The sequence below is a fragment of the Mercenaria mercenaria genome, unplaced genomic scaffold (genome assembly GCF_021730395.1).
Source record: "Mercenaria mercenaria strain notata unplaced genomic scaffold, MADL_Memer_1 contig_5095, whole genome shotgun sequence".
NCBI lineage: Eukaryota > Metazoa > Mollusca > Bivalvia > Venerida > Veneridae > Mercenaria > Mercenaria mercenaria.
In genome coordinates, this window is record NW_026463380.1 from 17,358 (window position 1) to 31,606 (window position 14,249).

Consider the following 14,249-nt stretch of genomic DNA (forward strand, 5'->3'; position numbering starts at 1 on the left):
CGATAGTTACTGGGAAATAGCTGCGGACGGACATTTTTGGGCATTTTTCATTAAATCAAGGGCAATAACTCTAAGGGAAATTGACCAATCAAAAAAAACTTGGTGGGCATCATTGCAATATTTTGGTTCATGTTTAAGTTTCATGAAATTCTAACTGCTAGTTACTTAGAAATGGCTGCAGACAGACGGACGAACAGATGTGACGGATGGACAATGCCATTTCAATACCCCCCTCCAGATTTCATCGGTGTGAGATAATAATGATTTTGTGGTTACAATAATCATTTTGCATTGAAAAGGATATACTGGTACATCATCCTAAACTTCCGTTTGTTTTAGCTGAAAATATTATAAAGTCATAAACCTTAAATGAAACTTTTTGATAAAATAACAGGTGTGTATGTGTAAAGACAAAGCCTGTTAACACAGGAAAATAATTTTGATGCCACTGAAATGAATGGTTGAAAAAAACAATCAAGATCATTTACATTTGTTCAGACATTTATACTTTTTCATTTATAAACATATTGAACAAACAACAATGTATATCCAAAGAAGTATAAAATACACAGAATGGCAACTGGCTGTAATCTCGCATGATCTCCTGTCAGAGCATGAATCGGCGTTATCTTAGTAAAAACAAACATCAGCGAGCACGGAGTTACAATTTGTACCTTTAAAACTACATTTGAAATACATGTTAGCAGGCCTCCTAGCAGGCCTGAACAAAAATAAAGGTTTTTATAAAGGCTCCAATCTATGGAAATAAAGGCCTTTTAGTGTAAAATATTAAAAAATAAAGAGTAAATAAAGGCTATTTTTGTCTGAATTCTCGTTGAAAACACATAATATATATAGGTATTTACTACTTGTATGTGGTCTGGTGAACACAACAGCATTCTGAAAAACTCAAGATGAAAGATACACAAGCAGTATCCAAATAACAATACTTAAAAGGGGGGAAGAAATACAGCAGTATAACCATTACTTGCTTTAAACTGGCACGGCAAGCAGTCTGAACAAAAATATAGGTTTTGAGTGAAAATTACGGGCTATTTGGCCGTTTTAAAGGTTTTTTCAGAAGATTTAAAGGTTTTAAAGGTTTGCTCTGAAATTAAAGGTTTCACTAGGAGGCCTGTGTTAGGTTCTTAATATATAGCTCATACAAGACACAATATTGGTACTTTTGCAAATGTTTGATCTTTTGTCAAAATCTACATTTCTTTACACAGTAAATTCTTTAAAACTATGATGTTACATCAGACTGTTAGGAATGATGAGGTATTGTGATTTTTCAAAGCAGACTCATAAAAATCAAGCATGCCAATCAATACTTGTTGCTGTCTATACAGTTCTATTCATATTAACTCAAAATATGTACTGTAGAAAGAAAATAATTAGGTCTTTATATTTCGACACGAAACAAGCCTCCATACATATAACAACTGTCAGTTGTTAACTAAATTTTATGAGAACTGCAAAACATGTGCAACATTACAAAAATTCGAAGACTGACCTACAAAAATTCGAAGACTGACATACAAAAATTCGAAGACTGACCTACAAAAATTCGAAGACTGACAAAGGTAAATTCCCAACAGTAAGCTCAAGTACATCAAGTTATTTCTATCTGAGACTGAATCGAGAATGCCAACAGTACAAAAAGAACTTAGATCTCCTGACTGCATACAACTGTCGAGATCACCTGACTGCATACAACTGTCAATATCTCCGGACTGCATACAGCTGTCAAGATCCCCAGACTGCATACAACTGTCGAGATCCCCGGGCTGCATACAACTGTCGAGATCTCCTGACTGCATATAAACTGTCGAGATCTCCAGACTGCATACAACTTTCAAGATATGACTGAATACAACTGCTGAGATGTGACTGTATACAATTGTCGTGATCTGACTGCATACAACTGTCTAGATCTCTGGACTCTATCCACCTGTCACTGAAAAACAGAGAACTAAGACTAACCATTTGATTTTCAATCTTTGACTGTGGGTGGGATATTAATCGTCAGCTATAATATTTGTGGCACCTTGTTATTGAATATAATTTTTGACCTATAAGCCAGCAGGAGGGCTTCCTCTCACAAACCTGAATTGCATAAAGTTTACATGCACCCAAAACATTTACAAAACTTCATAAGAGTAAAATGTATAATTTACACAAATATATGTATAACATTAAACTTTCTACTGCCTCATGTGAAGTCTATCACATATATACTTGTTTCCTATATTTTTTGATGTGACAGTTTCAGAGAACTCTTTAGTTGCTTGTAAACACTGAATACAACAAGAGGGCCATGATGGCCCTATATCGCTCACCTGTTATCATTGCACTTGAGGACAAGAAGGTCCTCAGTAAAAATATTTAAGTCCAAAGGACAGGAACAACAAAGGGAAGAAATTTAACCAAAAAGGAAAAACAATTCTTACAAGGTACAGATATGTCAAAATGCACCTAAAAATTGGAGGTACCATCCATGTTGTACCACAGAAAAGTGGTCTCGGGTTTTTCCCTACGGCCAGTAATAAAAAAGTTACCAAAAATAAGCTATTTATAGTAACGTAAAAGGGAAGTAATTAAAAAAAAAAATATTGTAAGTGAACAATAGAAGGCTCTGCCAAATAAATCTGTTGACATAAATGAAATTTCAGATCAGTATCTTCATTAGTTACGGAGATATACCCATTTTAATTTGAAATAAAGGGAGGAAATTTGACATAAAATCAGTCCATAGTTATCTACCCTGATTGTCCAACTAATGACAATTATGAAATTTCAAATAAGTCCAATAAGTACTTACTGATATAAATCCATTTTGATTACAATCAGGGGAGGTAGTCAGATATAAAATAACTCTGGAACCTACGATTGGATCTGATTTGTCATGGAATCCAAGATTTACTGTTGTTGAAGATATTTTGGAAGTTTGTATCAAATAAAACCATAAATGAAGTCTCTATATGGCTGCAAAAGCCAAAATAGCCAATTTTGGACCTTTAAGGGGCCATAACTCTGAAACCCATGAAGGAATTTGGCCAGTTCAAGGAAGGAACCAAGACCTTGTGATGATACAAGTTGTGTGCAAGTTTGGTTAAAATCAAATCATAAATGAAGCTGCTATTGTGCAGACAAGGTCAAAATAGCTAATTTTGGCCCTTTCAGGGGCCATAATTCTAGAACCCATTATGGGATCTAGCCGGTTCAAGAAAGGAACTGAGATCTTATGGTGACACAAGTTTTGTGCAAGACTGATTAAATTCAGATCATAAATGAAGCTGCTATTGTGCAGACAAGGTCAAAATATCTAATTCTGGCCCTTTCAGGGGCCATAACTCTGGAACCCATAAAGGAATCTGGCCAGTTCAAGAAAGGAACAAAGATCTTATGGTGATACAAGTTGTGTGCCAGTTTGGTAAAAATCAAATCATAAATAAAGCTGCTATTGAGCAGACAAGGTCAAAATAGCTAATATTGGCCCTTTCAGGGGCCATAACTCTGAAACCCATAATGGGATCTGGCCAGTTCAAGAAAGGAACCGAGATCTTATGGTGATACAAGTTGTGTGCAAGTTTGGTTAAAGTAAAATCATAAATGAAACCACTATCGTGCAGACAAGAAATTGTTGACGCATGGACGGACGCATGCACGCACAGACGACAGATGAAGGGTGATCACAAAAGCTCACCTTGTCACTATGTGACAGGTGAGCTAAAAATCAAACAAGAGGGTCATGATGACCCTATATCTCTCACCTGTTAAACGTGACCTTGGAATTATCAAGTTAAACATTCTGATCAAGTTTCAAGAAGATAGGGTCATGGATGTAGCCTCTACAATGTAAATGTGGCTTCAAGAATATTAACATGCTTTACCTTTGATTTGACCTGGTAACCTAGTTAATGACCCCACATGACCCAAAAAATAGTCAAACTTAACCTGCTTTGGTTGTGTGATTACACTATACTTCGGTGTTTTTTATGTAAGTTTGTATCAAATCAGAACATAAATGAAAACTCTATACGGCTGAAAGAGCCAAAATAGAAAATTGTCCCCTTTCAGGGGCAGCAACTCTAGAACCCATGATGGAATCTAGCCGGTTTTCGAAAGGAACTCGTATCTTATTGTAACATAAGCTGTGTGTAAGTGTGGTTAAAATCCAATGTAAAATGTCACTTAATCTATCGTGTTCACAATGTAAAAATTAACAAATTTTGGCTCTTTCAGGGTTTCATCAGGGATCGTAACTCCGGAACCTATGATTGAATCTGATGGATTCATATGGAATCCAAGACCTATTTTTGTTAAAGATATTTTGCAAGTTTGTGTATCAAATCAAACCATAAATGAAGTTTCTATATGGCTACAAAAGCCAAAATAGCCTTAATTTTGACCCTGATGGGATCTGGTCACTTTTGAACAGGAACCAAGATATTATGCAAATACAAGTTGTGTGCAAGTTTGATAAAATCTATTGCAAAATGTGGTCTTTATCATGTTCACAAGAAATTGTGAACCGACGGACCAATGACGGACGAAGGATGATCGCAAATGCTTACCTTGACCCTTTAAGAGCCATAACTCTGACACCCATGATGGGATCTGTTCAAATTTAGAAAGGAACAGAGATATTATGCCAATACAAGTTGTGTGCAAGTTTGATTAAAACTGACTGCAAAATGTGGTCTCTATCGTGTTCACAAGAAATTGTGAACGGACGGACCAATGACGGACGAAGGATGATCACAAATGCTAACCTTGACTCTACATGACAGGTGAGCTAAAAAGACAGTAATCTTGATTTCTTATTTCAAATTCAATAATCCAGAGTTACACGAATTTTCAACATGGATGCCATTTGACCCTATAACAATGTTTTATGGAGTATTAATAAGCAGTAACAATTTTCTCTCTTTGGATGATGTATGATACATTAACAGTAAACCGACCTTCCCTCACATGAAGAATTCAATGCCCCAAGTGAGGCTCGAACCCACATCGATGAGAGGCAAGTGATTTGAAGTCAGCGACCTTAACCACTCGGCCACGGAGGTCCCTACAGCACCAGAAGTGGTCCCCGGGTGTTTTCCTTACATTTTCTATATCTGGATCGTTTGAAAGCCAGAATAACTCCAGCCTTTTGCTCATTCCCTTGCAGCCTCAACTATCTGATGTCTTACTGTATTTCAAAAATACAAAATAACTAGGATGTTACATACTTGAAACAACTCGTCAAAGATATCTTCCTCCTGTCTCCAGATAATTCTCAGATCATTGTTAGAGAGGACCACCCTTGTCTTGTGTGTGCGGGCCTGCCGTGGCGTTCATACTGTTTGTATGCTGTAGTACTTCTGCCACTGTTTGTTTGTGGACCCAGCAACCTGGAACATTACCTAACAAGAGCGTCTTCTATCAGAAATAAATTAGATTAAACTGAAGTAAATTTTTATCCTTTTTCATTATAACTTTCTAAGTAGATAGAAGAGTGTTAAACTTCATTGCTTGCTTTGCTAAATTAAGGAAAAATATAAACCACATGTAATCTTGGAAACTCTTACTTCAGGGTCATGCCTACAAATACACTTCACACCATTAAATTTTCTAATTCTTAATCAAAATCACCTGTAAATCAACACCATATAATTAGAAATCTCATTTGTGAGAAAACATTTCTCCAGTTTAGCTTGCTAAATTTCTAAAATGGGCTGGTCCATCATTCAATATAGGCAATACAATTTATTATTAGAAGGGGTGTTCACTGAAATTTACTGACTGAATAGCAAACAGTGCAGATCTTGATCAGACTGCACAGATGTGTAGCCTTATCTTTCGTCTGCACAGGTCACAAAGGCAGAATCACTTGCCACCAGCAGGCTAAAGGTTAAAGAGTAACAAACACTAACCAGCAACTTTTCTAGATACTTTTTTGACTGCAAATAAATCTATTTATATAGACAAATATAGCAAAGGGACCGGATGATTCACTTTTTTCCAGCTTCTGTGTCATATTACTAATAAATAGAAGTAACTCTGGAGACGTCTCCTTTAAAGAGGATGTATCAAGTTATTTAATGAATTTGACATTGACATTCCAGTTTCTATGATGGAAGAGCACTCCAGATGCCACTTTAAGTTGCACTTACGCAAGAGCAGGTTACAACCATGTATTCAGCTAGAGTAGATTTTGTCAAGACGAATCACACAAGGTGCACTAGAGCCAAGTGTGATTTGACCCAGCAAAATCAACGAGAGTTGAATACAAAATCCCAGATCTAGCTACTGTTATAATGACCCTTCTATTACATACATCCACCTGCAATGCTTTGTTATGTTGTTTTGTTATCAAACAAAATCTTCAATATGTATTATGTTATTTAACCGAATGCAGTTTTTGTGTGTTATTCATAGATCTGTGTCCGGTCATGCATATTAAATAAAAATAGTCCAGCAACATTCAATACAAAAGGTACAATACGGATTATTTTCTGCCTGTTCGTATATACTGGTGAAATACAATCTGTTTTCTTGATAGAATTTATATAGGTATATTATAATGATAGTACATATAGCCGTAGCTCTCTTTCCAGTATGACTGTAGTGTAAAACTCCTGAAAATACCACTCATAGTTTAACATAGCTCTACCACCTATGAAAAAGTAACTGCTAAATGCAGTATACAAACTAAAAACAAAATTATAACTGATCCATACCTCCAAACATTTCATCAGCATGGACGACAAAATGATTGTTAAATGTCTGACCAAAGGAACCACTCTCTGGCTGGAAATCAAAGCTATCACCTTCCATATCTGATCCCTGCAAATAGTCAACATGCATTCTCTCAACATTATCATATATCTTAATATCACAACTCTTGAGAGTCGGCAGTATTTTTGTAAACTATCACACAGCAGTGTCAGTTGAATGTCAGTTGAGCCTCTTTGTTAGAAAGTAAATTATTCTTCAAACACAATATGGATAGAGGACATATTAACTTTAGACACAATCACATTGTATATGGTCAATCATCAGATGGGACTTGTTTGATATCAAATTCTAGACTTAAGTTCCAAAAATTATATCAATTAAGCTATTAAGAACTCAAACAGTGTGGGTTACTGATCATTTTTCTGGTTATTGTACCACTCAACTATGAAATAAAAGTCAAACATTTGCGCCAAAGCTTTTAGTAAGTTTAGGTACCATTAAATTACTGATAAATGTCTGCTTTTTAAGACAGGAAATTTTTTGTTGGATAACACAGTATCAAATGTCCACCCCATTTTGAACCAGAACACCTAGTAACAAGAGCAAGTGGGGCAATATACGCCTGAAGGGTTACATCAGAGGATGGGAGTAAAATTTAAAGAACTTGACTGTTCAACCCCAAAGGACAGGCACAACAAAAAGGAGAAATTCAAAAAAAAAAATAATAATTTCTAAGTCCACAAAAAAATTCTTACCAGGTAAAGTTATGTCAAAATACATCTAACAAGAGCTGTCCGTAAGACAGCCAAGCTCGACTATTCGGAATATTGTCCCAGAAACAGGAATTTATATTACCCAAAAAGGTTAAATATCAAAAGAGTTTTAAGTTCAAAAGGGGGCATAATTTGACCAAAATGCATATCAGTTATGGGACTTGCTGCTATCAACTAGTTTTATAACCCCTAAGGCACATGTGAAGTTTCAATTCAATATCTGCATTAGTTTTGGAGATAGAAACTCGCATGTAAAACTTTAAACCAGAATTTTCAAAGTCCAAAAGGGGGCATAATTTGCCCAAAATACATGCCAGAGTTATGGGACTTGACCCATTGAGGTTGGTAATTGATCTAGAAAAAGAAAAATAAGTTTCAAATCTATATGCCTTTTAGTAATTGCCGTATGTACTTGCACGCAAAACTTCAACCAGGATTTTCTAAGTCCAAAAAGGGGAATAATTTGCTCAAAATACATGTAAGAGTTATGGGACTTGATCCAGTGAGGATAGTAATTGATCTAGAAAAAGTCCAAAAGGGGGCATAATTTGGCCAAAATGAAGGTCAGAGTTATGGGACTTGCTGCTATCAACTAGTTTTATAACCCCGAAGACACATGTGAAGTTTCAAATCAATATCTGCATTAGTTTTGGAGATAATAACTTGCATGTAAAACATTAACCAAAATTTTCTAAGTCTAAAAGGGGGCATAATTTGCTCAAAATACATGTCAGAGTTATGGGACTTGACCCAGTGAGGTTGGTAATTGATCTAGAAAAAGAAAAATTAAGTTTCAAATCTGTATGCCTTTTAGAAATAGCTGTATGTACTTGCATGCAAAACTTTAACCAGAATTTTCTAAGTCCAAAAGGGGGCATAATTTGGCCAAAATGAAGGTCAGAGTTATGAGACTTGCTGCTATCAACTAGTTTTATAACCCCAAAGACACATGTGAAGTTTCAAATCAATATCTGCATTAGTTTTGGAGATAGTAACTTGCATGTAAAACTTTAACCAAAATTTTCTAAGTCCAAAAGGGGGCATAATTTGCTCAAAATACATGTCAGAGTTATGGGACTTGACCCAGAGAGGTTGGTAATTGACCTAGAAAAAGAAAAAATAAGTTTCAAGCTAATGCCTTTAATTGATGGCTGTATGTACTTGCAGCAAAAACTTAACATAGGTGGTGACGCTGACGCCAATGCCGCGCCAGGGTGAGTAGAATAGCTAGACTATTCTTCGAATAGTCGAGCTAAAAATTGGATGTTCTATCCATGTTGTACAAAAAAAGTTTCAAAATAAGCTATTTATAGTAACAAAAAAGGGAAGTAATTCAAAATTAAAATTATTGTAAGAGAACAAAAAGGGATCTGCCAAATAAAAATAAGAGCACTGCAATGCATAGCAATATAAACAAAGCAGAGTCATATATGGACCTTTGCCCTAGTTTGACCTTGACCTTGAAGCGGTCATCCAAAACATTGTGCTCTGCATGTCGCCTCAGTGTGGTGAATATTTGTGCCAAGTTTCTTGAAACCCTTCAAGCAGTTAAAGATTTACAGAGCAGACATAAAAAAGCCATATATGACCCTTTCACCCCTAAGGGTGACCTTGACCTTGAAGTAGTCATCTAAAACAAGCGCTCTGCACGTGTTCAGTGTGGTGAACATTTGTGCCAAGTTTCTTTAAAATCCTAAAGCAGTTCAAGAGTTACAGAGCGGACACGAAACACCTCTATGACCTTTGACCCCTAAGTGTGACCTTGACCTTGAAATGAGACATCCAAAACATGTGCTCTGCACATTGTCTCAGTGTGGTGAACATTTGCGTCAAGTTTCTTTGAAATCTTTCAAGTGGTTCAAGAGTTACAGAGCGGACACGAAATTGCTAACGGACGGACAGACGTACACCGGGACCATAACATAATACGTCCCTTTGGGCGTATAACAAGAATGTCTGGCTCCAGTTGGGGAATATTGCTACAGCTATCTATCTGCAGCACAATACATCAATCTTCAGTATAACAGCAGTATCAACACTCTATGTCAAATATATTACAGTCTAACCTGTCTTAAGCAGCCAGACAGGGGAAACAGACAATTTGGCCACTTAAGCCAGGTGACCACTGATCGGAGGTGCAGCCAGTATATGTTTTTTTCGACTTTTGACCAGTTTAGCCTTTAGGCCATTATTTTCGGTTTTCTAAAATTTATAATTTTACCAGGATACACTGACATGCATTCGCAAACAATGGTCTTCTTAGAATATAAAACTCGGCAGATGTGTTTTTTTAAACAAAACATTTACAGCCCAATTTCCCCAACTTCAAAAAAATTCGTTTACAATTTTCGCCATTTGGTAAGGAAAGCTACTCTCCGCGCTTACTGTCTACCGCTAAAAATCTAAGATTGCCATTCAATCCGTAAAAGATCGAGTGGTTATATTTCTTTCAAACACAATAAATTTCATATAATTTTGTTTGAAATTTTAATGAAAGAAAAACAAAAAGAAGCTGAGTTCATTAAACGCGTGATGCACCCGGTGGCATTTTGTCGATACAAAGCCAACCAAAGTCCAAAATGAGGTCAAGTTTCAAGGTCAAACTGAGGTCAGTGATGTCTGAAGATGAGGATTGGTCACAGGTTACATCTGAAATTAGTATCAAGTCATTCTAGAAAGGGGTATTCAGATGCTAGACAAAACGGTCCCTTTGGTTACCAAGAGAGGGCCCCATAAAAAGCAACCGAAGCCCAAATGAGGTCAAGGTAAAAACTGAGGTAGGTGATGTCTGAAGATAAATGAATGGTCACAAGTTACATCGGGCATTTGTATCATGTCATTCCAGTAAGGGGTATTGATGCTAGACGAAACAGTCCCATTTGGTTACTCATGTACGGACGGACGGACGGACAGATGGACAGGACAATCACTATATGCCTCCCGCATCAGTAGATGCCGGGGGCATAAAAGAATCACAAATATTATGCTACTAATTAGATACCGAGTATTATCTTTACCGAGATCAAACGGGTGAACAAAAAAAATTGACACAAGGTGACATGCTAATTGCGATAATTATGGCCATTTGATCGTAACAAAAAGGGGATCACATTTTGGTTATCAGTTTTAATTGAGAAGCTCATGTCATTTTGTCGTTCTTGTGGTGAAGTCACGCAAAACTTAGCAATCATATGTTTCTCAAAAATCTGGTACCTTCGGCGATTATCGCCTAAAAATAATTGGTTCTCTAAAGAAACAGGGCCGCTGAAAGGGGTCAAATACGGTGGTTGGGAGGCAATTTCGATGGCTGCTGGCCGCGGACGGGAGGTGGCCACTGAATAAAGTGATGAAATAGAGGAAAATCCGTCGAGGGCGTCATAAAATGACCACTGAACAGAGGTGACCGTTAGTACAGGTTATACTGCATGTAGTTCTTGTAGCCCTTAAAACTGCAAAGTGGAATTATTCAATCAGACTGAAGAGAAGTCCATGCAAGGACGCTAAAAACAAGGCGTGATGAAGTTCATAAATGGGTTCATAAAAAGGGAAATTGTTAAGGTTCTTTTCTTGTGTTTTCGAATGGTTATGGGAAGAAGTATGGTTGCAATAAACTCAGTGCACTGAGATGAGTATCAGGCAGTAATGTACCGGAAGCCTTCTCCCTGAACAAAGAAATTCAGAATTCTCAGCTGATTTTGAGACGTTTCAATATTGGTATCCAAGAACTCAATAATCCACCACTGTATCAAATGGTTATGGGAAGAAGATAGTTTTTATATAACAGTAGCCTTATGTCAAATACCAGTATTTGGTAGCAAAGAGGCCTTCAACTTTATCTAGGAAATTCATAAATCCCCACCTTGAATATGTGAAGAAAATAGCCATAAATATTTGGTGCTAAAATAAATCACTATCAACACACTGTTACAGACATAACTTCTCTTACAATGACCAATTAGCTCTACTACTTACTCTGTACTTAAATTACGCACATTTCAATTCAATCTTAAAACTTACCTAATCATCTTCATTATCATCATCATGATCATCATTGTCATTTTCTTCATCACCATCATCATCGTCATCATCATTTCCATCATTACCATTATCATCAGGGTATGAGGCACTATCTGAGTCTCCTCTGGATCATCAATATGGTCTGCCTATCTGAATCATTTAAAGTTTCATAAAGCTTTAATTTTTTTGATGTTGATAATGTAACACAAATGGAGGAAGACCCCTGGTGCTACCCTGTATCAGGACTAACAGGCAATCCATTTTTCCCTATAATCTGAACAGTTTCCTCATTAAACCAACATCTGCTTGGATCAAATGACTGAATACTGTTGTAACTTTGGTTAGGAAAATCCTCTCTAAAGAGACAGATTACTGTAAACAACATGTTAGATCAGATATACATCTGCCATTTATGCCTTTTTAAACTTTTGCATTTTTTTAATACTTCGTGGAAAACTATCCCAACAAAACTTGGGTTTCAACTACTTTTAAGGGGAAAATTTAAGGCTTATATAAAGATTAAACCTTATAAGCCAGATTTAAGATTTTCTTAGAATGTTGCTCACATGTAAATTTATAATACTACATATTGTAAGAATTAGCAGCACATTATTTAAAACAAAAGGGTCATGATAACCCTGGATCGCTCATTGACATAATTTGAACAATCTTGTTAGAGATCCACTAGGCAATGCTACATACCAAATATCAAAGGCCTAGGTCCTGTGGAAGATTTTTTCCCCTATATAAGTCTATGTTAAATTTGGGACCCCCAGGGCAGGGCCTCTTTTTAACACAGGAGCATAATTTGAATAATTTTGGTAGAAGACCACAAGGCAATGCAACATACCAAATATCAAAAGCCTAAGCATTGCAGTTTCAGGCAAGAAGATTTTTAAAGTTTTTTACTATATAAGTCTATGTAAAACTTGAGACCCCGGGGCAGGGCCTCTTTTCATCCCAGGGTTATAATTGGAAAATTTTCATAGAGGACCACAAGGCAATGCTACATACCAAAAAAAATATAAAAGGGCCCTAGGTCCTGTGGTTTTAGACAAGGAGTTTTTTAAGTTTTTTCCCTACCCAAGTCTATGTAAACTTGTGACCACGGGGGGGGGCCTCTTTTTACCCTAGCGGCATAATTTGAACAATCTTCTTAGAGGACCATTAGATGATGTTACATTGCCAAATATCAAGGCTCTACAACCTTTGGGTTTCAGACAAGAAGATTTTTAAAGTTTTACCTTTCGGTTGCCATGGCCAACCAGAGATCTGCATGGAATTCAATTCTTTGAATAATTTTGAAAGGGGGGCCACCCAAGGATTCATTCCTGTGAAGTTTGGTGTAATTTTTCCCCAGTGGTTTTAAAGAGATTTTTTTTAGAAAATGTTGACCGACCGACAACAGACGACAGACTTGAGTGGTCACAAAAGTCACCATGAGCCTTTGACTCGTGAGCTAAAAACATGATCCTTCCCAAAAAAAATGTAAACAAAACTTGTGAAAACTTACTAGTTGTTCTTTAAAATGCCCAGATCAGCTTGGGGACAAGATCTGACTGATCATTTGAGGGTCATGATGCCATCAATCTCTCCTCTTCTATATCAACATCAACCAACTCCTCCAGCTCTTGATTCTCATCTGAAACAACATGGTTCACAATCATGATAGTTTGCACTTTGTACTTTCATTTAATCAAAGCAAGTATATCGACTTTTGTCCATACAAAATTGTAGCTGAAACAAAGCGGCATCCTCTATTTTCTCTACCAGACTAAAATGTTACCAAAATCATAGAAAGTTAAATTACCTATGCTAAAATATTAGAGACGAATACTAATTTTAAATGCACAGCAACACTGAAATTCCAGACTATTTTTGGTTTATTTACTGGCTGATCCATGCAAGAGATCGCGAGGCTATTGCCTGTTCCTTATTTTTATATAACAAACTTATTTGAAAAATACTTTCTCAGAAATGGTTTCTTTCTTAAAAGCTGGTATTCATACACTTCAGGCAAATGAGAGAAGAAAAAAAAATCAACCAAGGCAACCAAGGGCAAAAAAAATTGACTGAGGCAAATAAGGCAGAAAAAATGACCAAGGCAAGTGCCTTGGTTGCCTTAATATTGTTATGGCTATCTTGGCCTCAAAAGTTTGGGGGAAATAGAATACTGTAACATCTAATTTTAATAATTATTGTTTATGTTTATCATTTTTATTTATTTATAATTATGATTGTATCGATCGTGTTTCACCCATTTGTTTCATTGTGCGAGCTAGTGTATGTTTCTGAAATCTTATCACACCAAGTCTTATGTGGTACATGATGGTACCTCAGTCTTATGTGGTACATGATGGTACCTCAGTCTTATGTGGTACATGATGGTACATAAGTCTTATGTGGTAAATGATGGTACCTAAGTCTTATGTGGTACATGATGGTACCTAAGTCTTATGTGGTACATGATCATGGTACCTAAGTCTTATGTGGTACATGATGGTACCTTAGTCTTATGTGGTACATGGTGGTACCTCAGTCTTATGTGGAAACAGGGATGGTACTACGTCTTATGTGGTACTTTGATGGTCCCTAAGTCTTATGTGGTACATGATGGTCCCTCAGTCTTATGTGGTACATGATGGTACCTCAGTCTTATGTGGTACATGATGGTACATAAGTCTTATGTGGTACATGATGGTACCTAAGTTTTATGTGGTACATGATCAT

At 36.5% G+C, this 14,249-nt stretch overlaps 1 long non-coding RNA gene across 1 annotated transcript; it reads right to left on the reverse strand.

Moving 5' to 3' along the window:
* Positions 1-542: 542 nt before the first annotated feature.
* Positions 543-11,663, reverse strand: LOC128554528 (uncharacterized). The gene is made up of 4 exons (XR_008369630.1): positions 11,520-11,663; positions 6,732-6,837; positions 5,241-5,414; positions 543-1,960 (listed from the first exon to the last, which is right to left on the reverse strand). It is a non-coding gene; the product is annotated as an uncharacterized LOC128554528 (long non-coding RNA).
* Positions 11,664-14,249: the final 2,586 nt, after the last annotated feature.